We start from the raw sequence: 22,833 nt of genomic DNA, 5'->3' as shown, positions 1-22,833 counted from the left end.
AGATGGAGGTGGAGATGGGGTGTGGAAGGGAGGGAGAGAGACAACGCTCACGAAAGCTGATGACACTGTGACATGGTGTCAACCCTGGGTTTGGTCATACCCTTTGCCACTGCTGTCCATGTCCTTCTCAATTATTTCAATTCATAAATTTGTTTTTTGCTTAAGCTAATGTAATTTGCTGTTACTTGCAACCAACAGGGTCCTAATGAATAGCAGGAAGGACATTAGTGTCCGAGGGCAATGTGTGCTGTGCAAAGAAGAAGAACAAAGTGAAGAAAGTGGTAGGAGCACCCAGAGGAGAAGGTAATAAGAAGAGAGTTCACCTCCATTTTATCTTTTATCTTGGAAATATTATTTTAGCCATAATTTTTTTCTTAGTTGTTACTTCTCATGGCTGTTACTTCCTTCCAGAATACTCTTCTTCTTTTCCTTCTTGTGATGTTTTGATTTATAATAAGAGATATATATTTGGTCTTCATCCCATTCCTTCCACAGAGCTCCTAAAATCCTTGGAATTTCTTAAGTGTTAAGAGCACAAATGTGAAATGGGTGTCTTTTGTTATTCTGAACAAGCCCCTTTCAACCACACCAGAGTTTATGTTAATGAGGTGACTTTTGGAAAGCTCCTCGGGCTGGGGGCTGGTTGCTGGGGGACTAACAACCAGTGATTAGAGTGTTGAAACTTTCAGCCCCCCTTCCAGGAAGGGGAGAGGGGCTGGAGGTTGAATTAATTGTTAATGACTAATTTTTAATCAGTCGTGCCTATGTAATGAAACGTCCTTAAAAACTCAAGAGTAGAGGGTGGAGAGTTTCTGGGTTGGTGAACACATTTGGAAAGAGTGGTGCCCTGGAGAATGCATGGAAGCTCTCTGTGCCCCTTCCCACATACCTTGCCCTGTGTCTCTTCCATCTGGCTGTTCCTGAGTTATATCCTTTTGCAATAACCAGTAATCTAGTAATTCCTGAGTTCTGTTCTAGCAAATTAATCAAACCTGAGGAGGGGGTAGTGGGAATCTCCAAGTTATAACTGGTCTGTCAGAAGCACGGGTAACTGGACTTGCAGTTGGCCATCTGAAGGTGGGGAGATATGGTCTCTGGGACTAAGCCCTTAATCTATGGGATCTGATGCTATCTCCTGGTAGACACTGTCAGAGTTGAGTTAAATTGTTGGATACCCAGTTGGTGTCACAGAATTGCTTGATGTTTGGAAAACTCACATATCTGGTGCCAAAAGTAGTGTGGTGGTAGAATGAGATTAAAGGAGATATGTAGGAGTATATTCCTTTATTTTATTTTATTTTATTTTTTTTGGCCACGCCACGCAGTTTGCAGGATCTCAGTTCCCCAACCAGTGATTGAACCCAGGCCATGGCAGCGAAAGCCCAGAATCCTAACCACTAGGCCACCAGGGAACTCCCAGGAGTGTTTTTCCTTTACACTTTTGTTTCTGAAATACTTCCTTTTTTCCAAACACCAGTTCAAATCTGCTCTCTCCAGGGCCTCCTCAACTATTTCACCTCATTTCTTAATTCTTAAAGTTCTTGGCACAGAACACTCGAACATCAAATTATTAAAATCTTTTCGTGTGTTTTGACTCTTCTTATTGACTGAACGCCTCAAGGTCATGGACTATATCTTACATCCCCTCTGCAATCCCCCATCCCCAGGTTTATCACCATTGACCTGTGCTCAATTAATACCAGGGAGTTGATGGACTGATTGCTCAGTGAGGATGCTGAAGTTGCCATGGGCAATAAACTGGAAGAGTAGGCGTGGAGGAGATGAATGCTGTCCAGGTGCCAGCCATCCAGGAATAAAGAAGCCTTTCCAGAAAGAGCAATCAAGCTCGCTCAAAAGGGCCTGGCACACATGGGTGGGTCCCAAGCAGCGCACCTCTCCTAATGGCCACAAGGGGGCGGCAGAGGGCACAGTCCAGTTCTCAAACTGTAGGTATGGCACTTGGATCTGCCAGCTGGTCAGCTAGCTGAGCCCTGCTGGAAAGGAGATCTTGGTCTAAGTGTTTTGCACAGGATAACTCATAAGGTGGGCCTTATCCCAACCTAGACTAAGGTTGGGAAAGCCATAGGATGAACAAGTGGATGGCAGACATCAACAGGCATCTAAGAGTATGAGCTGGACCCTACAAAATCAAAGCAATCAGTGATCTTTAAAGATATCTAGATATTTTGCTAAGGACAAGGGGGCTGCCTCAGTGTTTTGGTGAAGAAAGAAGGAAGTCCAGGCATGGTATCGTGGCCAAGGCAAAGTCTAGGAGGGAGGAGTCTTGGAGTCCCATCTCTAAGCCTATAGGTCCTCAGCTCTGTGTCTATGGCGCCTGATGAATGCTTTGGCTGTGTGACCTATGGGATGATCTGCCCCTCTTTGAGCCTCAGATGTCTCATCCTATACAAAGAGGATTGGTGTCTAGAGACCCAGAGACTGGCCCTGTCTTTACACTGGACTCCATGATGGCCAGGGATCCTTCCAGCTTAGATGGCCTCTGGGTTTATAAGAACAAACCAGTTCAGTTGGCTACAAGAACCTTCATTACCCTGTCTGTGTCCACATGTTCTCTTTAAAGCTTTAGTTGGGCCCGGTCCCAGGGGACCAAGGCTGTTCAATTACCTTTATGGGAGCCAAGCAGTCTAACTTTTACATGCACCACCGCATGTCATAGCACACATCAAAATGCCCCCATATTCCACTACAAATGCAATTATTTTGCTTTAAAGTAGTCTTGAGGGCATTTTCAATAATTTAGTTTTCAAGATTATTTTGCCAATTTAATTTTCAGTGACTATGATTTCTCAGAAATCATTGTGCAGAGTTAGGGATAACTTGAAGTGAAAGAATCCACTCAACATTTTCAAATATAACATTTTTATGGATAACAAACTGAACAATTTAGAGTTGACATAATACTGTATTTCATGGACATTTAGTTAAATTTCAATTTTGGAATTTTCATTTTGTAAATTGGAGTCGATGAGAATGTTTGTGGTGTGCAAGGGTTTTTCTAGGGTCTTAAAAAACTTGTATGTCCAAATTGTATGTCCTCAGTCCTGTGTCTATGGCACCTGATGACTAAAACCCTCTTGCCTGAAGCAGCTGAGACAGGGTTGGGGCCGGGTGTCACTTCTTTCAGTGATTACACTTTTTTAATTTAATTTAATTAATTTATTTATTATACAGCAGGTTCTTGTTAGTTATCTATTTTATACATATTAGTGTATATACGTCAATCCCAATCTCCCAGTTCATCCCCCCCACCACCACTTTCCTCCCTGGTGTCCATACGTTTGTTCTCTACATCTGTGTCTCTATTTCTGCCCTGCAAACTGGTTCATCTGTACCATTTTTCTGGGTTCCACATATATGCGTTAATATACGATATTTGTTTTTCTCTTTCTGACTTACTTCACTCTGTATGACAGTGTCTAGATCCATCCAAGTCTCTACAAATGACCCAATTTCATTCCTTTTTATGGCTGAGTAATATTCCATTATATCTATGTACCACAACTTCTTTATCCATTCGTCTGTCGATGGGCATTTAGGTTGCTTCCATGTCCCGGCTATTGTAAACAGTGCTGCAATGAACGTTGGGGTGCATGTGTATTTTTGAATTATGGTTTCCTCTTGGTATATGCCCAGTAGTGGGATTGCTGGATCATATGGTAATTCTATTTTTAGTTTTTTAAGGAACCTCCATACTGTTCTCCATAGTGGCTGTATCAGTTTACATTCCCACCAACAGTGCAAGAGGGTTCCCTTTTCTCCACATCCTCTCCAGCATTTGTTGTTTGTAGATTTTCTGATGATGCCCATTCTAACCAGTGTGAGGTGATACCTTATTGTAGTTTTGATTTTCATTTCCCTAATAATTAGTGATATTGAGCAGATTTTCATGTGCTTCTTGGCCATCTGTATGTCTTCTTTGGAGAGATGTCTATTTAGCTCTTCTGCCCATTTTTTGATTGGGTTGTTTGTTTTTTTAATATTGAGCTGCATGAGCTGTTTATATACTTTGGAGATTAATCCTATGTCTGTTGATTTGTTTGCAAATATTTTCTCCCATTCTGAGGGTTGTCTTTTCATCGTGTTTGTAGTTTTCTTTGCTGTGCAAAAGCTTTTAAGTTTCATTAGGTCCCATTTGTTTATTTTTGTTTTTATTTCCATTACTCTAGGAGGTGGATCACAAAAGATGTTGCTGTGGTTTATGTCAAAGAGTGTTTTTCCCATGTTCCTCTGAGAGTTTTAGAGTGTGTGTGGTCTTACATTTAGGTCTCTAATCCATTTTGAGTTTATTTTTGTGTATGGTGTTAGGGAGTGTTCTAATTTCATTCTTTTACGTGTAGCTGTCCAGTTTTCCCAGCACCACTTATTGAAGAGACTGTCTTTTCTCCATTGTGTATCCTTGCCGTATCATTTCATCTGCAAACAGTGACAGTTTTACTTCTTATTTTCCAATTTGGATTCCTTTTCTTTCTTTTTCTTCTCTGATTGCCATGGCTAAGACTTTCAAAACTATGTTGAATAAGAGTGCTGAGAGTGGACATCCTTGTCTTGTTCCTGATGTTAAAGGAAGTGCTTTCAGTTTTTCACCATTGAGAATGATGTTTGCTGTGGGTTTGTCATATATGGCCTTTATTATGTTGAGGTAGGTTCCCTCTATGCCCACTTTCTGGATAATTTTTATCATAAATCGGTGTTGAATTTTGTCAAAAGCTTTTTCTGCAACTATTGAGATGATCATATGGTTTTTATTCTTCAGTTTGTTAATATGGTGTATCACACTGACTGATTTGCATATATTGAAGAATCCTTGCATCCCTGGGATAAATCCCACTTGATCATGGTGTATGATCCTTTTAATGTGTTGTTGGATTCTGTTTGCTACTATTTTGTTGAGGATTTTTGCATCTATATTCATCAGTGATATTAGTCTGTAATTTTCTTTTTTGTAGTATCTCTGGTTTTGGTATCAGGGTGATGGTGGCCTCGTAGAATGAGTTTGGGAGTGTTCCTTCCTCTGCAATTTTTTGGAAGACTTTGAGAAGGATGGGTGTTAGCTCTTCTCTAAATGTTTGATAGAATTCACCTGTGAAGCCATCTGGCCCTGGACTTCTGTTTGTTGGAAGATTTTTAATACAATTTCAATTTCAATACTTGTGATAGGTCTGTTCATATTTTCTATTCCTGGTTCAGTCTTGGAAGGTTATACCTTTTTAAGAATTTGTCCATTTCTTCCAGGTTGTCCATTTTATTGGCATAGAGTTGCTTGTAGTAGTATCTTATGATGCTTTGTATTTCTGTGGTGTCCATTGTAACTTCTCCTTTTTTATTGATTTGAGTTCTAATTTTATTGATTTGAGTTCTCTCCCTCTTTTTCTTTCTTTTTTTTTTTTTTTTTTTTGCGGTACACGGGCCTCTCACTGCTGTGGCCTCTCCCGTTGCGGAGGATAGGCTCCGGACGCGCAGGCTCAGCGGCCATGGCTCACGGGCCCAGCCGCTCCACGGCATGTGGGATCCTCCCGGACCAGGGCACGAACCCGTGTCCCCTGAATTGGCAGGCGGACTCTCAACCACTGCGCCACCAGGGAAGCCCTCCCTCTTTTTCTTGATGAGTCTGGCTAAAGGTTTATCAATTTTGTTTATCTTCTCAAAGAACCAGCTTTTCGTTTTATTGATCTTTGCTATTGTTTTCTTTGTTTCTCTTTCATTTATTTCTGCTCTGATCTTTATGATTTCTTTCCTTCTACTATCTTTGGGTTTTGTTTGTTCTTCTTTCTCTAGTTCCTTTAGGTGTAAGTTTAGATTGTTTATTTGAGATTTTTCTTGCTTCTTGAGGTAGGATTGTATTGCTATAAACTTCCCTCTTAGAACTGTTTTGTTGCATCCCATAGGTTTTGGATCGTCACATTTTCGTTGTAATTTGTCTCTAGGTTTTTTTTTTTTTTTCCTCTTTGATTTCCTCAGTGATCTCTTGGTTGTTTAGTAACATTGTTTAGCCTCCATGTGTTTGTGTTTTTTACGTTTTTTATTTTTTTTCCCTGTAATTGATTTCTAATCTCCTAGCATTGTGGTTGGGGAAGATGCTTGATATGATTTCAATTTTCTTAAATTTACTGAGGCTTGATTTGTGACCCAAGTTATGATCTATCTTGGAGAATGTTCCGTGTGCACTTGAGAAGAAAGTGTAATCTGCTCTTTGGGGACAGAATGTCCTATAAATATCAATTAAATCTATCTGGTCTATTGTGTCATTTATTAATTTTCTGTCTGGATGATCTGTCCATTGGCGTAAGTGAGGTGTTAAAATCCCCCACTATTATTGAGTTACTGTCCATTTCCTCTTTTATAGCTGTTAGCAGCTGCCTTATGTATTGAGGTGCTCCTATGTTGGGTGCCTATATATTTATAATTGTTATATCTTCTTCTTGGATTGATCCCTTGATCATTATGTAGTGTCCTTCCTTGTCTCTTGTAACATTCTTTATTTTAAAGTCTATTTTATCTGATATGAGTATTGCTACTCCAGCTTTCTTTTGATCTTCATTTGCACGGAATATCTTTTTCCATCCCCTCACTTACAATCTGTATGTGTCCCTAGGTCTGAAGTGGGTCTCTTGTAGACAGCATGTATATGGGTCTTGTTTTTGTATCCATTCAGTGAGCCTGTGTCTTTTTGTTGGAGCATTTAATTCATTCACGTTTAAGTTAATTATCATTATGTATGTTCCTATGAACATTTTCTTAATTGTTTTGGGTTTGTTTTTGTAGGTCCTTTTCTTCTCTTATGTTTCCCACTTAGAGAAGAAGTTCCTTTAGCATTTGTTGTAGAGCTGGTTTGGTGGTGCTGAATTCTCTTAGCTTTTGCTTGTCTGTAAAGCTTTTGATTTCTCCATCGAATCTGAATGAGATCCTTGCCGGGTAGAGTAATCTTCGTTGTAGGTTCTTCCCTTTCATCTCAGTGATTACATTTTGTGTTGTGTCTTCTGGCCTGGGAGCCTGAGCAAGCTTTGAGTGCCTGGAGAAGAAAAGGACACCTCCTCCCACTTCCCTTTAGTCTCAGAAATTTCATTGTAACCATATCTTTCAGCCAAGCCAGATAGACAGGCTCCTAGGAGGCAGAATCTCCCTGCTCGGGCATTTTTGTAGAGGGGCACCCCCCAGTCCTCCCAGGCGTACCACATTCAAGCCAGACACCATCCCCATTGTCAACGTTTCCACAGCAATAGTTATCTCGCAAAGGGCAATATCTTGCCGGAGAATTTGTTTTCTCTTGCTGATAATTTTTCTCCATAAACATTTTTGAGAGAGATGAATAGGTGTACCTTTCTGGAACAGCAGGCAGATGCTGGGGCGTGAAATGACTCCAAGAGGCATGTTTTATGGATGAGGGAGGGGAGGGTCCTGAGGACCGCCTTTTGTTTCCCCAGCCTCTGAGCTGGTTGTGGATGGCCAGGTTCCTCTTCTGCAGGTGGCGGTCCTCTTTTGCATGTGGCGGTCCTCTTCACTCACTGCTGCTCACCTGAAGCTTTAAAGGCCCAGTGTGGGTGGAAGCTACAGAGAGAGGCTCCCAAACAGTTGGCACAAAATGCCACCAGCCTGTAACATTCTGGGCCCACCATGGAAACCTCCGTCTCCTCAGTGCATTTCCCAGCCAAGGCTACGGTTTTTAGTTACTCCATTATGCTGGTATTTTAAAAATTTTCCTCTCTCTCTTTCTCTGTCTAACAGCAAAGAAGGGAATGAATTCTTTTCCATCATAGTTCTAATGAATCTCAAAGGAAAAAAAAAGAGATGTGATCTCAGAAAAATAAAGAAGCTAACATAAAAACGGCAGACCCAGTGACCTTCAACAAAATGAACAAATGTGGGATTTTTCCATCATCTCTGTCTTGGACATGGGGAGCATGATTGTTAATAACAAAGTGGCACCGAATGATTCACCAACAGTTCATCAGGGTCCCTCTGGAGCCTGGAGTCAACAATGCCAGTGACTCAGGAAGGTAGCAAACCACACATGGGTGAGGTGGGGACACAGCTCAGGCCCAGGGCACAGGCTTCAAAAGGGCTCATTTTCTCCCCAGGGTAGGGATGCCAGATTCAGCAAAAATAATATAGGGTGCCCAGTTATATTTGAATTTCAGTTAACAGATAATTTTTTAGTATATTTGAGGCATCCTTGTACTAAAACTTTATATATTTATCCGAAATTCAAATCTAACTGAGAGTCCTGCATTTTCTCTGGCAACCCGACCCCAGGGACATAGCACTTCTTTTCATTTCCTGAGTACTTACATATTTCTGGGTTCAAGCTCCACCTGAAAGAGGCTGTCTCCAGTCTCAGCTTCTTGAATCTTATACTGTCATTACAATGTCCAGCACAAATGCCTGACTTCTGTGAAGACGTCTCCCCTAAATCAGCTTCTCCTTTCTCTCTGTCCTCTTGCCCCAGAGCATTTTTGTTTGTTTGTTTGTTTTTAACATCTTTATTGGCGTATAATTGCTTTACAATGTTGTGTTAGTTTCTGCTGTATAACAAAGTGAATCAGCTATATGTATACATATATCCCCATATTCCCTCCCTCTTGTGTCTCCCTCCCACCTTCCCTATCCCACCCCCTAATAGCACTTTATTGCCCATTTTGGTTTATATCTAGTTGCTTATAAGGCTGTTTCCCCTACTAGACTGTGAACAACTCAGGGGCACTTTATCTAGATTCTTTTTCTCATGGCCCCAGTATTGTTTTGCCTGTGCCTGATATGTTGTAGGTACTATGAATGTTTGATGAATGAATGATCATACCTAACATACTTTGAGTGCATACTTTGAGTTCCTAACATACTTTTGTGCCAGGCATGGGTCTCAGCACTTTACATGGATTTAAGCCTTTAGTCTTTGAATAGTACTCTGAGATAGGCACTATTTTTTTTTTTTTTTTTTTTGTGGTACGTGGGCCTCTCACTGTTGTGGCCTCCCCCATTGCAGAGCACAGGCCCCGGACGCGCGGGCTCAGCGGCCATGGCTCACGGGCCCAGCCGCTCCACGGCATGTGGGATCCTCCCGGACCGGGGCACGAACCCGTGTCCCCTGCGTCGGCAGGCAGACTCTCAACCACTGCGCCACCAGAGAAGCCCGATAGGCACTATTTTTATTTTCATTTTAGAGATGGAGAAGTGGAGGCACAGAGAAGCTAAGTAACTTGCTCATGGTCACACAGCTAGAAAGGGGCAAAGCTGGGATTTGAACCCAGGCAGTATGGCTCCAGAGTCTGTGCTGTTAACCTCTGTGATATATTGAATGATTGGCTGCACAGAAGAATGAGTGGAAGAGCAAATGAAGGAGTGCATGAACAAAGGCAGGAAATAGGTATTAAAATCAGGAAGACACAAGAGGTGGGGGTCAAGGTAGGTGAGGGAGAGCAGAAGCTGGAGGAGTCAGAGAGATATCACAAAGCTGTGAACGAACCTCAGGGCATCAGTGACTTGCACACAAAAGGCAGCTCAGCTGTGGAAGGGGCTGATTTCTTCTGATTTCTGCTTTGGAAAGTAATTCTCGTGTCCCAAACCTTTCACATCTCTGCAGGGGCCTGACCGTTACTCTCTTCCAGCCGCAGAGCCCTCTTCTTCCCAGAGCAGAAGCTACCCTCTCCTCTCGTAAGAGGCCCAGACCAGTGAAGCTCTGAGGCCAATCCTGTCTCCTTCCCACCCCCACCAGGGACTCTCAGCTGGGAGTCAACAAGCTTGGTGCCAGGGCCCTCTTTATTCTTGGGCTCCAGTCCCTCGGTGTCTGGTGCGCCTGCGCCTGGCTCTTGCCATGGGTGTGCATGTATGTTACACAAAGGAACCAATGTGATCCAATGAGAGCACTACCAAGGCTATTATAGTAATGTAATAACCCTTCCTCTTCAAGTCTATGGAAACAGTAGATAGTAACCTGCTCGCGCCTTCGATCTAGTCTTTCTGTTTTTAATTGTGGTAAAAACACATCTTACCATCTTAACCATTTTTAAGTGCACAGTTCAGTAGTGTTAAATACATTCATATTGTTATGAAACAAATCTTCAGAACTTTTTCATCTTGTAAAACTGAAACTCTATACCCGTTAAACAACTCCCTTTCCTCCTCTCCCCCCAGCCCTTGGTAACTACCATTCTATTTCTATGTCTATAAATTTTACTTCTCTAGATACCTCTTATAAGCGGAACCATGCAGTATTTGTCTTTTTGTAACTGGCTTATTTCACTTAGTAGAATGTCCTTAAGGTTCATCCATGTTGTAGCATGTGTCAGAGTTTCCTTCTTTTTTAAGGCTGAAGAATATCCCACCGTATATATAAACCACATTTTGTTTATCCATTTATCCGTTGATAGGCATTTAAGTTGCTTCCATATCTTGGCTTTCGTGAATAATAATGAATAATGGGTATACAAATACTTTTTCAAGTCCCTGCCTTCAATACTTTTGGATATATATCCAGAATTCGGATTGCTAGATCATAACGTAGTTCTATTTTTAATTTTTTGAGGAACCTCTATCCTGTCTTCCATAGCTGTTGCACCATTTTACAATCCCAGCAATAGTGCACAAGGGTTCCAGTTTCGCCACATCTTCGTCAACACTTGTTATTTTCTGTTTTGTTTTTGTTTTTTCTTTTTTTTTTTTTTTTGGCGGTACGCGGGCCTCTCACTGCTGTGGCCTCTCCCGTTGCGGAGCACAGGCTCCGGACGCACAGGCTCAGCGGCCATGGCTCACGGGCCCAGCCGCTCCGTGGCATGTGGGATCCTCCCGGACTGGGGCATGAACCCGTGTCCCCTGCATCGGCAGGCGGACTCTCAACCACTGCGCCACCAGGGAAGCCCCTGTTTTTGTGTTTTGATAGTAGCCTTCCTAATGTGTATGAGGTTGTCTGGAACCTAGCCTTCATTAGGAGGCTGTGTTTCTGGAATGGCTTAGGATGCCTGTAATTATTCATTGGCATTGAGCAATGGGGAAAGCATAGCACTGAGCTCTGGGCAGACAACCTGATAACCAACAGGCAGAGTGTATTCTAATTTTGCCAAAGATTTTGTGACTCTGGGCAAGTTGTGCAACCTCTGAATTTCCATCTGCCCACTGGGGACAAGTCTTTCTTGATGACATAGCCTCCTCCCTCCTCTGCCCTGATGTTTCCCCCAGGAAAAGACAGGAAGTGAGAGGTGGGAAATGACTCATTAGATAAGCACCTTCATCACAGCCATCATCACCCTGAGTGTGTTTTTTCCTTTCTTTTTATTATAAAAACAAGTCATGCTTAGTTTTTAAAAATGAGAAAGCTCAGAAAAACTTTAGAAGCAAGGAAGTATTTATCCATCACTCCGTCACGCTGAGGCAACCCTGATAATATTTCATTCTGTTTCTTGTAGTTTTTTCCCCTAAATGAGGCAAACTTCTTTAATCCTTGAGTCGCTCTTTTCCTAGGGAAGAGCATCTCATTTTCACAGCAATCAGTAACAAAGTTAACTGAGCTCTCAATTTCTTAAATATATCTTTCTTTGTGCTATTTCACTTCTTAAATGTGTCACTTTGAGTGAAAGGCAATTAATTACAGTGGAAATGCTGCTTGGAGATGTCTTATGAAATTATGTTAATATGTATAGAGAGAGAGAAAGGAAGGGGAAAGGGAGATGATGGGCAAAACAACTGGTCTATTTAAATGGATAATTTCCTTCCCTTTCAAGTTTCAGAGTTGAGGGTCTCTATGAAAGGACGAGAAAGCTATTCTTTTTTTTTTTTTTTAAGAATTTATTATTTATTTATTGGCTGTTTTTGGGTCTTTGTTGCTGCACGTGGGCTTTTCTCTAGTTGCGGCGAGTGGGGACTACTCTTCGTTGCGGTGCACGGGCTTTAAATTGCGGTGGCTTCTATTATTGCGGAGCATGGGCTCTAGGCGCAGGGGCTTCAGTAGTTGTGGCTCGCGGGCTCTAGAGTGCAGGCTCAGTAGTTGTGGCACACAGGCCTAGTTGCTCTATGGCATGTGGGACCTTCCCGGACCAGGGCTCGAACCCGTGTCCCCTGCATTGGCAGGCGAACTCCCAACCAGTGCGCCACCAGGGAAGCCCAAGAAAGCTATTCTTGTAGTTCCAATTTGTCAAAATCAGTAAAACTCATCTGAAAAGCAAAGTTGATCAACCAGTAAAAAGGCAACAAAAGAAGACTTTGGTAAATTGTCATGTAAAAAAACCTTTTTTTTTTTTTTTTAAAGAACAGTGCTATATCAGTTCAGGAAAAAATCTAAATGATAATCTGAAGATTAAAAAAAAGGTGGAGCATGGGAGAGCACGGAAGGTAAGGCACTTTCTCAGGAATGTTTGACGTCAGAAAATGATGCTTGGCGACCTTCTGGGCTGATGTTGTCTAAAGGAATTGGACTTTGGGACTGCAGGAGACCCGGAAGTTTTTGTCTTTATAGCCCGGCCTGGCTGGGACCCCTGAGGATGGCTGACCTGGCCCCTAGGCTAGTGGAATGATGCATGAGAGGTGTTTAGCACCTGGCACAGAGGAAGCACTCAAGAACTGTTTGGTATAATTGCTGTTATCTGGGGTAGAGGAGGGAGTGGGCTTTGGGGTCGTCTTGGCAGTGTGGTGGAGGAGAGAAAGAGTCATACCTGGAAGGGAGGCAATGGTGAGGAGTGAACTGGTCCCTTATCTTCTTTCTAATTCCTCTTTAATCCAGGCTTCCAGGCCCTCATTGGGAAAGGCATGTGTGTTTATGTGCGTGTGGTTGGTGTGTGTGTGTGTGTTTGTGTGTGTTGGGCATATGATGAGGAAGCTTCCAGGAATGGGAAGAGTCAACTACTATTTATTAAGCTATATACCAGACACCATTCTGAGAGCTAAAACAAAAAACCCAAAAACACCAGTCTTGCAAGAGAGGTTAGGTAACCACACATTTGGAGGCTTATCTGTCTGACCCTAAAGCTTAAGCAGAGACATTCCCTCCATTTTCTGTGGACCATTAGAGAGATTTCCTTCATCAAGTTTCAGGAGTTCACGTCTAACCTTGCCTCAGGTGAGGTTGCAAGAGGCAGAGGTTCTCCCATTTGGGGAAAAAATCAGAGGCTCTCCAGTTTGGGATAGGAGGTTTTCTGCCAGTGACAAGGAACCCCACCATCACTGGCTCCCGTTCAGCTCTGAGGGTCTCTCCTCAAAGGGGCTGAGAGGGGCGTCCTGAGTGCTGGTGTGGGCTTGCCAGAAACCTTCTCCTGGGCCACGTGGGAAACCAGGTAGCCCATGGTCCCTGCCTGGTCTGATGCAAGCCCTGGGTAGAAGGGAAGCAAGCTCTAGCCTGCAGGCCAGCCCTGGCACACAGTGGGGCAGGGGGCAGACTGCCATCCTTGGCACCACTGGAGTCAAATTTCTTGCCAGACGGCTTGAGTTTCAACATATTGGAAGAGCACAGGAGCCTGGGAGCATAACTTTGCTGTCGACCCTGATGCTCGGCCCAAGAAGACCCTAGAGAGTCAGATAGCACAGAAGGTGGAAGGGATGGTATGGGCACTGGGCTCCCGGGGACCCATCCACACCCGGGGACTCGGCCGTGACAGGGGCATGTCACAAGCCACCCCAGGATGGAGGTGGGCTTACCTTACCTGTTCTACCTGTGAGATCTTAGAATTTAGACTAGGAAGGTTTTTAGAAATGATCTAGTCTACAGTGATCTCCCATTCTTGTTCAGCCTGAATCAGGAAGGAGGGGAACTATAATGAATAGATCCTGTTTAAGAAAGCAAGGCATTTTACAGTGTGCTTTGGAAAGGTTTACATTCAAAATGATTGTAGTTCTTAATTTATATCCAAAGTAATTATACTTTTTAACATTGGGGCCAAGGGAAAGCATCAGTTATCAGTAAATTTCATTTAAGTGGAATGGAGAGTATCAGATTTTGCTAGGTAATGATAAGAGTCACTTTTAATGAATGTTTACCATATCTCAGGCCCTATTTTAAGTGCTTTACTTGCATTAACTCCTTTGATCCAAGAAACAACCCTATGCAATGGTATACATATTATTCTTGTTTTACAAAGGAGGAAACTGAAACACAGAAGGATTTAGTAACTGATCCAAGGTCACACAGTTCATAAGTGGCAAGCTTGGATTTGAACTCACGGAGTCTGGCTTCTGAGCCTATGTCCTTAAAGCACTGTTCTAAGGTGTCCCAGATAATGAGGACTTGCTTTCTTTGGATATTTTACTGAGTGATCCTTCATGCAAGGTATTCATGGGAACCGTCCCAGCAACAGTTTGGGGGTCAGCCAGAACAAACTGGGAAGACTGGAAGCTTGACATCTTAACCCCTCCCCTTCCATGCAATATTACAAATGAGAAAATGAAAGTCCAGGGATGTATTAGTGACCTATCTAAGGTTATAGCATGAAATCTAACTGGAAGTCAGAACTTAACATCCAAGCTGGGCTTTTCCCAATATATATCATTCTTTGTTCTTTTCTTTTCTTTGGCTGCGCAGCATGCAGGGATCTTAGTTCCCTGACCAGGAATTGAACCCGAGCCCCCTGCAGTGGAAGCGTGGAGTTGTAACCACTGGACCGCTAGGGAAGTCCCTATGATTCTTTGTTCTTAAGATCTCTATGACAGATTCTTAAGAGTTCTGAATTCTGCTCCTGACCCCCATCCTTTCTGTTCTCTCTCTGTTTCACAGCCCAAATTCTTGTCAACTGGAAAGTGCTTGCACTTTCCTCTCTGGTACACATAATCCCTGGTTCTGATTCCATCACAAACACTCCCCATGCCTGTCCTGCCTGCTTAGCAGGGGCTGGGCCTGGAGGAAAAGTACAGGATCTGTTTTGTTCTTAGAGTCAGGATCGGAGCAGAGGGGCCAGGAAAGGAACTTTAAGCCATAAGGTCCAGACCACATGATTGGGGTGATGGAAACCAGGGCCCAGAGACAGCCAGAGTCATGGGGGGCCACACCCATCACACCATCAGCTCCTCCCTGAGCTATTTTCAAATGGCCAACAATACTGAGATGTCATTGACTAAAAAGTACTATAAGAAACAAAGACTTGGGACTTCCCTGGTGGCACAGTGGTTAAGAATCCAGCTGCCAATGCAGGGGACATGGGTTCGATCCCTGGTGCAGGAGGATCCCACATGCCGTGGAGCAGCTAAGCCCGTGCGCCACAACTACTGAGCCTGCGCTCTAGAGCCCATGAGACACAAATACTGAAGCCTGAGCACCCTAGGGCCCGTGTGCCGCAACTACTGAGCCCGCATGCTGCACCTACTGAAGGCTGTGTGCCTAGAGCCCGTGCTCCACAACAAGAGAAGCCACCGTAATGAGAAGCCCGCGCACTGCAACAAAGAGTAGCCCCTGCTCACCGCAACTAGAGAAAGCCCGCGCGCAGCAGCAAAGACCCAACACAGCCAAAAATAAACAAACAAATAAATAAAAATAAAGAAATATTTGAGTGTCATGGCTAGATGCTGGAAATACTGAAAGAGCTCTGGACTAGTTATCAGGAGGCCTGGCTTCCAGGCTCTTCCACTAACCAGTGGTGTGACCTTGGGCAAACTGACATGCCTCTCTGGGCTTCTTGTTTCTCACGTGTTATATGGGTTAATCGGCTGCTTGCCCATCCTCACAGGATTTCTGTGAAGCTAAAACAAGAGAACAACTGTGCTTTACAAATGACAATGCAGTGTAAAGATGCAAGGGATTACTGTTGTTGCACTGACCTAGATCCAAACAGGCCAGAGCTCCGGGTTCCCTGCCCTGGTGATAAATAATGGCGTGAAAGACTTTATTCACTCTCATCTACCATATCAGGACTCATTCCCTGGAAGGGATTTGGGAAGTGGGAAAACAGAGCCTGTCCTCGGGTTGCTTCCAACTCCACGTGCTAGCTCTTTGGAGTATTGTGCCAGGAGTCGGGAGCTTGGGCTCTGGACCCCACCCTACTGTAAACAAGCTGTGTGCCCCACGAGACTCTTCACCTCTCTGTGCCTTGGCTGGCTCTAAAACTCTGATGCCACATCATCAGCTTGAATGCAGGGAGTTGGATCAGCTCTGGGATCTGGGGATGGAGGGAAGTGGAAAAATATGCCTACTAATTGCCAGGTCCTTTCCACATCATCTGTCTCCTTTCGTTCATTCAGCCCCGATTGTGCCAAGCTGTGTGCCAGAGGCTGGGACCAGCTGTAACAATCAAGACAGACCTGGCTTTCTGGGGATTCTGGTGAAGCAGGAGAGACAAGCATAAAGCAAATGTTCACACAAATATAGAATGAACACTGTGGGAAAGGATAAGAAGGGACATGACTATTGGGAGGACCATACCAGCCTATTGTGGAGTTGAACTTGACAGATAACAAGAAGATGGCCAGCTTTCTGGGGACAAAGGGAACATGCCAAGGGAATAAGTGTGAAGGCCCTTAGGTTGAAAGGAGCATGGCATGGGCCAGAGATGGAGGGAGACAGCGAGTACGACCAAGGAGTTGTGAGCATGGGGCGGACCGTTGCTTGCGTGGTTGCGCAGCGGTTGGACACGTGCAGGCTCAGCGGCCATGGCTCACGGGCCCAGGCGCTCTGTGGCATGTGGGATCCTCCCGGACCGGGGCACGAACCTGTGTCCCCTGCATCGGCAGGCGGACTCCCAACCGCTGCGCCACCAGGGAAGCCCCGGCCAAGCCCTTTCTTACAGGCCATGGTCAGAAGCAGAGGTCTTGATCCAATCTTGGAATATGAGCTCCACTGATCTAGGTTTTCAGGATACAATTAGAATTTCTTGTTCTCTGGACAATCTGACTGATCACAGTCAACGAATTCAATAAACATTCACTGTCCTCTGCCCTAGAAAAACAGGACAAAAACAAAGACTTTGTCCCTGTCCCTCGGGTTGCCTCCTCTCCCTGGGGAGAGGGCAGCAGGTGGGCACTTTATTAAATAACTGTAAAGCAAGAGAGACCGAGATGAGTGCCACAAAAGAGGTGCAAGGGCTAAGGTTCAATGACCAGAGCTGACAGGCACAGAAACTTGTCACGTTAATGGCCACATCTTTGAAACGCTTGTCACACCCATTAGGAGGGTTTCCAGGAAAAAGTATAATTTCAGCTGAGCCTTGGAAAATGATAGGACTTTATTTTTAATATTTTTGTTCAAATTTAAAAATAATATACGCTCCTTAAAGAAAATTTGGGAAATGCACAAATGAGTGAGAAAGATAATTATAACCACGCTTAATCCGGAGAAACCACCATAAACATTTTAGTGAGTAACCGTCAAGGCTTCTTACCTACGTTTAACAACGTTGAAATCGTCGTGTAGATATAATTTGGCAGCAGTCTCTTTTTTTCATTTCATGTGTCGCCTTTTCCCATGTCATTAAATATTCTTCAAAAACATGTTATGGAATGGCTGTTCAGTATTTGAGTCTTTGGATTTGTGTAACCACTTCACTATCATAGGATATTTTGGTAGTTTCCAAATTGGTTGCTACTATGAATAATGCTTGAGTGAGCATCCTCGTATGTGAAACCTGTGACAGCACCTGGTTATTCCCTTAGGCAGATCCTGAGGAATAGAATTCCTGGAGAAAAAGGGTGTGAACATTGCTCTGGCTTTGGAATCCTACGGACCATCACGCTCCCACCAGTAACACAGGCGCTCTCCGATCTCACTGCACACTTGCCAACAGTATTTTCTGATTTAAATCCTCACCATTTTGATGGGCGCGGGGAGGGGAGCAGTGCTCTCTTGTTGCTTAAGATGAGCCTGACCTTAGCCAGCAGAAGAGGGGGTGGCCTGGGGAGGTGGGGAAAGACACAGAGAGAACAGTTTGAGGAAAGTCCTGGCAGGGCTCTTCTCCAAGCAGCTCTTTGGAAGTGTCTGGAATGTTTCAGAGAATCCTACAAAGGCTGCTTCACTGTAACTCCTCCTCTGCTGTCTGGGGCCCCTGAAATTAGGATACTTTCACCCAGACGACGGGCGACCGCCTGAGACACTGTTTGCCCCAGGATGTACCCGGGAGGCAGCAACCCTTCTCCGCTTCGTCCACGCTGCTCCCCTACAGGACGGATTCCCCCCTCCACCAAATTTCTCCAGTGAGACAGGGAGTCTACTTTCAACCTCCATGAAAAGTAAAATATAGTAAGGTAGGAATTGGGAGTTAAAAATTCTTGGGAAATGCCTTCAAAAACAGGAATTTATATACTCCTGGAGGGCATATATTGGTTCAACCCTTATGGAGAGCAACTTGGTAATCAAATTGTAAAGTATGAATACTCTTGAACTCAGTAATTTTAGTGTTAAGAATGTATCTGAGGAAATAAACAGATAAGAATGCAAAATCGTGTGCACAGGGATGTGTATAGAAGGAAGTACTGTTGGTATTCATGAAAACAGTATGAAAATCATCTAAGTGGGTGTCTTCTCCATGCCTGTGAAACAGAGACATCTGCGTGAGAAATTTCGTGGAAGTCTGAGGTGAGGAGGGGGCTGATACTAGCTAAGAAAAAAGCTGGAGACGGTCTGGCAGGATCTTCCAGTCAACGGCCAAGAGGAGCCCTTCCTCTCAGCATGGCACCTTAACGCGGTAGTCACACAATGCGGGAAGGGCACCAGGCCGGCTCACTTCAGTGTGTCCACAAACAGGGAAAATAAGTCATTCTACCAGAAAGTGAGAGCTCTGTGGGGCAGCAGTGCCTCCTGGTGCCCCTCAAGCTGCTAACATGGCCAATAGGACAGAAGTTAGTTCATCTTGGCCTGAGACATTCCAATACAGAGTGGAATATCCCCTTATTAGACAAGTGTCATGACCCCAACCCCTACCATCATCATATGTCTTTCATGTGATTCAAAAAGATCCTGATCAGGGGACCAATTAGACTAAATGTCTTTCTTGGAAAGAGACATATTGCAAGGAATAGAAGAAAAAAAAATGTTTAATTCCAAACAACAACAAGCTTTGAGAGGACATCACTAATTCATTATAAAAAGCACGCAGTGAGTGACCACTGTGTGGTATGGTGAACAAAGCAGGCCAAGTCCCTGCCCTCATGGAGTTCATTTCTCGGGTGGGCACTAGATAACAAACAAGAAAGCAAATCACACGTGGTGGGTATGGATTGAGTCGAGTGCTGTGGAGTGGATGAACAGAGTAGGGGACTGTGAGCTGAGACCCAGTGATTGAGAGTGAGTAGCCCTGAAGGGAAGGGTGCTCCAGGCAGAGTGCATGAGTCCTGGGACACAACAGGGGCCGCTGTGGCTTCCATGCAGGGCAGGGAGACTGGTGTGGGCTGCAGGGGGAGGGGGGTCATGCAGAGTCTGATTCAATCTAAGAGCAATTGGGAACTCTTGAAGAGTTTTAAACAGCAGAACAGATGCAGTTTTGTTGCTGACACTTTCCTGTCGGGCCCCAACAAGGGTCCTCCTGCTTGGTGTCATTCGAGCCAACAGAAAGAGACAAAGTTCAGAAGCAAAGGTTTTTTTAAAATTAATTAATTAATTTTTGGCTGCGTTGGGTCCTCGTTGCTGTGTGCAGGCTTTCTTTAGTTCCTGCGAGCTACCCTTGCGGTGCACGGGCCTCTCATTGCGGTGGCTTCTTTTGTTGCAGAGCACGAGCTCTAGCTCTTCAGTAGTTGTGGCTCGCGGGCTCTAGAGCGCAGGCTCAGTAGCTGTGGCGCACGGGCTTAGTTGCTCCGCGGCATGTGGGATCTTCCTGGACCAGGGTTCGAACCAGTGTCCCCTGCACTGGCGGGCGGATTTTTAACCACTGCATCACCAGGGAAGCCCACAAAGTTTTATTCTTTGATCAAACAATGAAGAGGTGTGAGTCTGCGCTCTAGAGTCCACGCTTCTCCAACAGGCCATCTTTATCCGGATCGCGTCAGTCCGTCAGAGGAGTTCTCGCGAGACGGGAGCAGCTGTGCTTCTGTAGTGCCGTTGTGCAGTGTCTCGGCACGCGACCCGCTGCCGCCACCATCTTTTAATTTTTGGATATGTTAGGTCTTCGTTGCCCGCGGGCTTTCCTAGTTAAAGGGAGCGGGGGGCTACTCTTCATTGAGCCGTGCAGGCGGTGGCTTCTCTTGTGGAGCACAGGCTCCAGGTGTGAGGGCTTAAGTAGCTGTGGCTCGCGGGCTCTAGAACGCAGGCTCAGTAGTTCTGGCACCCGGGCCGAGTTGCTCCGCGGAATGTGGGATCTTCCCCGACCAGGGCTCAGAACCCACGTCCCCTGCATTGGCAGGCGGACTCTTAAATACTGCGCCACCTGCATTGGCCGGTAGATTCTTAACTACTGCGCTATTCTTAACTACTGAAGCCCCGCCATCTTGAATTGAGTGTGGAGTGCGGCTTCCTCACACGCACCGGAGCTGAGGTGTCGGCGGCGCAGCCTTCCATGCTAGGAGCTGTGGTCTGAAGTGCGGGGCAAGAGGACTTTGCCAGCGCCCCCTCTGAGCAAGTCAAGCCAGACTAAGCACAGAGGAGAAAAAAAAAAAGGTTAGACTTTATTTTATTATCCAAATTCTATTTTTATGTTAAATAAAAATATCTCTGGCTTTACCAGAGATAATTTATGTGTTTTTGCTATTGTTGCTTTTTGGGTTTTGTTGTTTGTATTTTTAGTTTACTGGGTATTAAAAAAAGATTAAGATGTAATTGATATACCATAAAAATTCACCCTTTAAAAGTATACAAGTCGGTCATTTTGATTATATCATGAGGTTGTGCAGCCATCCCCGTTGTCTATTTCCAGCATATTTTCATCACCCTAAAAAGAAACCCCATGTCCATTCACATGACTCCCCATTTCCCACTCCTGTCAGCCCTTAGCGACCACTAACCTACTTTTTGTCCCTATGAATTTACCTGTCTGAATATTTCATAGAAATAGAATGATACACTATGTGGCCTTTCTGAGTGGCTTCTTCCACTTACCATGTTTTCAAGTTCATCCATTTTGTAGCTTGTATCAGTACTTCATTCCTTTTTATGGCCAAATAATATTGCTGTGTGTGGATATACCACGTTTCTCCTTTCTTCACTGGATGGACATTTGGGTCGTTTCCACACTTGGGCAATTATGAAGAATGCTGCTATGAGCATTCATGTGCAAGTCTTTGAATGAACATGCAGTTTCTTGAGTAAATGTTCCCTGGATTGCTGCAAGCCTTTGGTTAATTTCCAGAGTTCAGAAAAAGTTGATTCTGACAATTTTTGCCAGTGTTTTCATTGCTTGTGCAGAGAGGATTTTTGGAAATCCTTACCCTGCCATTTTGCCAGTGTAACTCTGGATCACTTCATTTTAAACCCTATATTAGTATTTGATGAATCAAAATGAATTGAATTTCAAAGGTAAGTGACCCTTAGGTTTGTCTTCTAGATCATTGCTGTGGTCAGCAACATCACCTGCCTCTGCTTTTTAATTTTATATTTTTCCAATGGGCCAAATATTGAATGACATAAGGAGGCAGCTAAGCAAGTTAGACCTTTAATCAGCTTCTGGATAGGGCTTCAGGGCTGGGAACAGCGCAATTGTGTTTCTTGGAGAGATGGCCGGATTCCCACAGTGCAAGCTGCTGGGATGGGGGATGAGCACCCTTGGCCGGTAGGAGGAGGCTGGCTTGTGTCCCTGACTGGCTGTGGGAATGTCTTCCAAGCTTCGAACTCCCAGCTTTATAATTTATCATGAGCAGGGGTCCCCAGAAGCCACCAGGGTGCTCCACCCTGGGAAGGCCGTGTGTTAACAAGTTATGGGGACACTTGCTTGCACATGGGGACACTTTTGCACATCAGAACTTCTGTAGAATTTCCTGTTCAGATAGATTGGGGGTGTTGTCCGGCAGGAGAAGGATGTATAAGTTGACCTCTCAGAGTCTGTTGTTCCTGGGGGTGGGGTATGATCACTTGGGTATGATCACTTCTCCTGGTTGTCAGGAAAGCCCATGTGGAAGATGGAGGAGCTGAGGCCAGAGCAGGGCCAGGACCATCTCAGCTGCCCCTCACCTGCTTCTAAGTCCTCCAAAAGGCTTGTCTAGAGCTCTTTGTGTTACAGTTTCCAACTGGTTTGTCTTGTAGATGGCCCCATAGCAGGGTGGAGTTTATCCAGGATCAATATCAAGTCTTACTCCTGGAGCTAAAAATCCAGTTGCAGAATTCTGGCTCAACAGACGTAAGTGAGAGAAGGGCTCAGGTGATGGAATTGATGGAGATGAGTAGGAAGTATGAGGGGCCATCTGCAAGGGCTGAGAGGCTGTCAGGATGCTCTAATGAAGTAATGTCTAGAAGGAAGGATGTTAAATTTCTATACACTCTGGGCTGCACCAGACATTCCTGGGGTTTTGTGTCCTGGAGTATGTCTGGGGTGGAGAGGGCAGCCTGGAAACTGTATTGTGTTAGAACAAGTGAAAGATTAGGAGCTCTCTAGCTGAAGAAGGACAGATTCAAGGGACATTGCCTACAAATCTCGAATGGGCTGTCCTGAGGCTGAGAAAGCCTGTCTGTGAGGCTGCCAAGGGATGAGTTGGGCCCAGTGGGGGGGAGCTTCAGGGAGGTAGCCTTCAGCTCAGCATTGGAAAGACCTCTATAACAGGCTGAGTGTCCACACAGGCAAGCATGGGCCCATGTCTATAGATAGTGATCCCCCAGTCAGCCCCAAGGGGCCAGATCAGGAAAATTCTAATGTGTCTTGCACAACATCTGAAATAATGTTATCTTAAAAACGTGTTGAAGCTGGCCAGGTCATCATGTCTTCGGATCTAGCCCTCCTACATTCTAGGTCTCTGAAGGGATGGCCCTGCCCACCCCATCTAGCATAAACCAGAAACCAG

General features: G+C 44.7%; 1 long non-coding RNA gene across 1 annotated transcript; it reads left to right on the top strand.

The window, feature by feature from the left end:
• The first annotated feature begins 37 nt into the window (after positions 1-37).
• LOC137227670 (uncharacterized) lies at positions 38-17,409 on the top strand. The gene is made up of 2 exons (XR_010944950.1): positions 38-303; positions 7,744-17,409. It is a non-coding gene; the product is annotated as an uncharacterized lncRNA (long non-coding RNA).
• Positions 17,410-22,833: the final 5,424 nt, after the last annotated feature.

The sequence above is a fragment of the Pseudorca crassidens genome, chromosome 7 (assembly GCF_039906515.1).
Source record: "Pseudorca crassidens isolate mPseCra1 chromosome 7, mPseCra1.hap1, whole genome shotgun sequence".
NCBI classification, from domain to species: domain Eukaryota; kingdom Metazoa; phylum Chordata; class Mammalia; order Artiodactyla; family Delphinidae; genus Pseudorca; species Pseudorca crassidens.
This window is presented reverse-complemented; position numbering and strand designations above follow the sequence as displayed.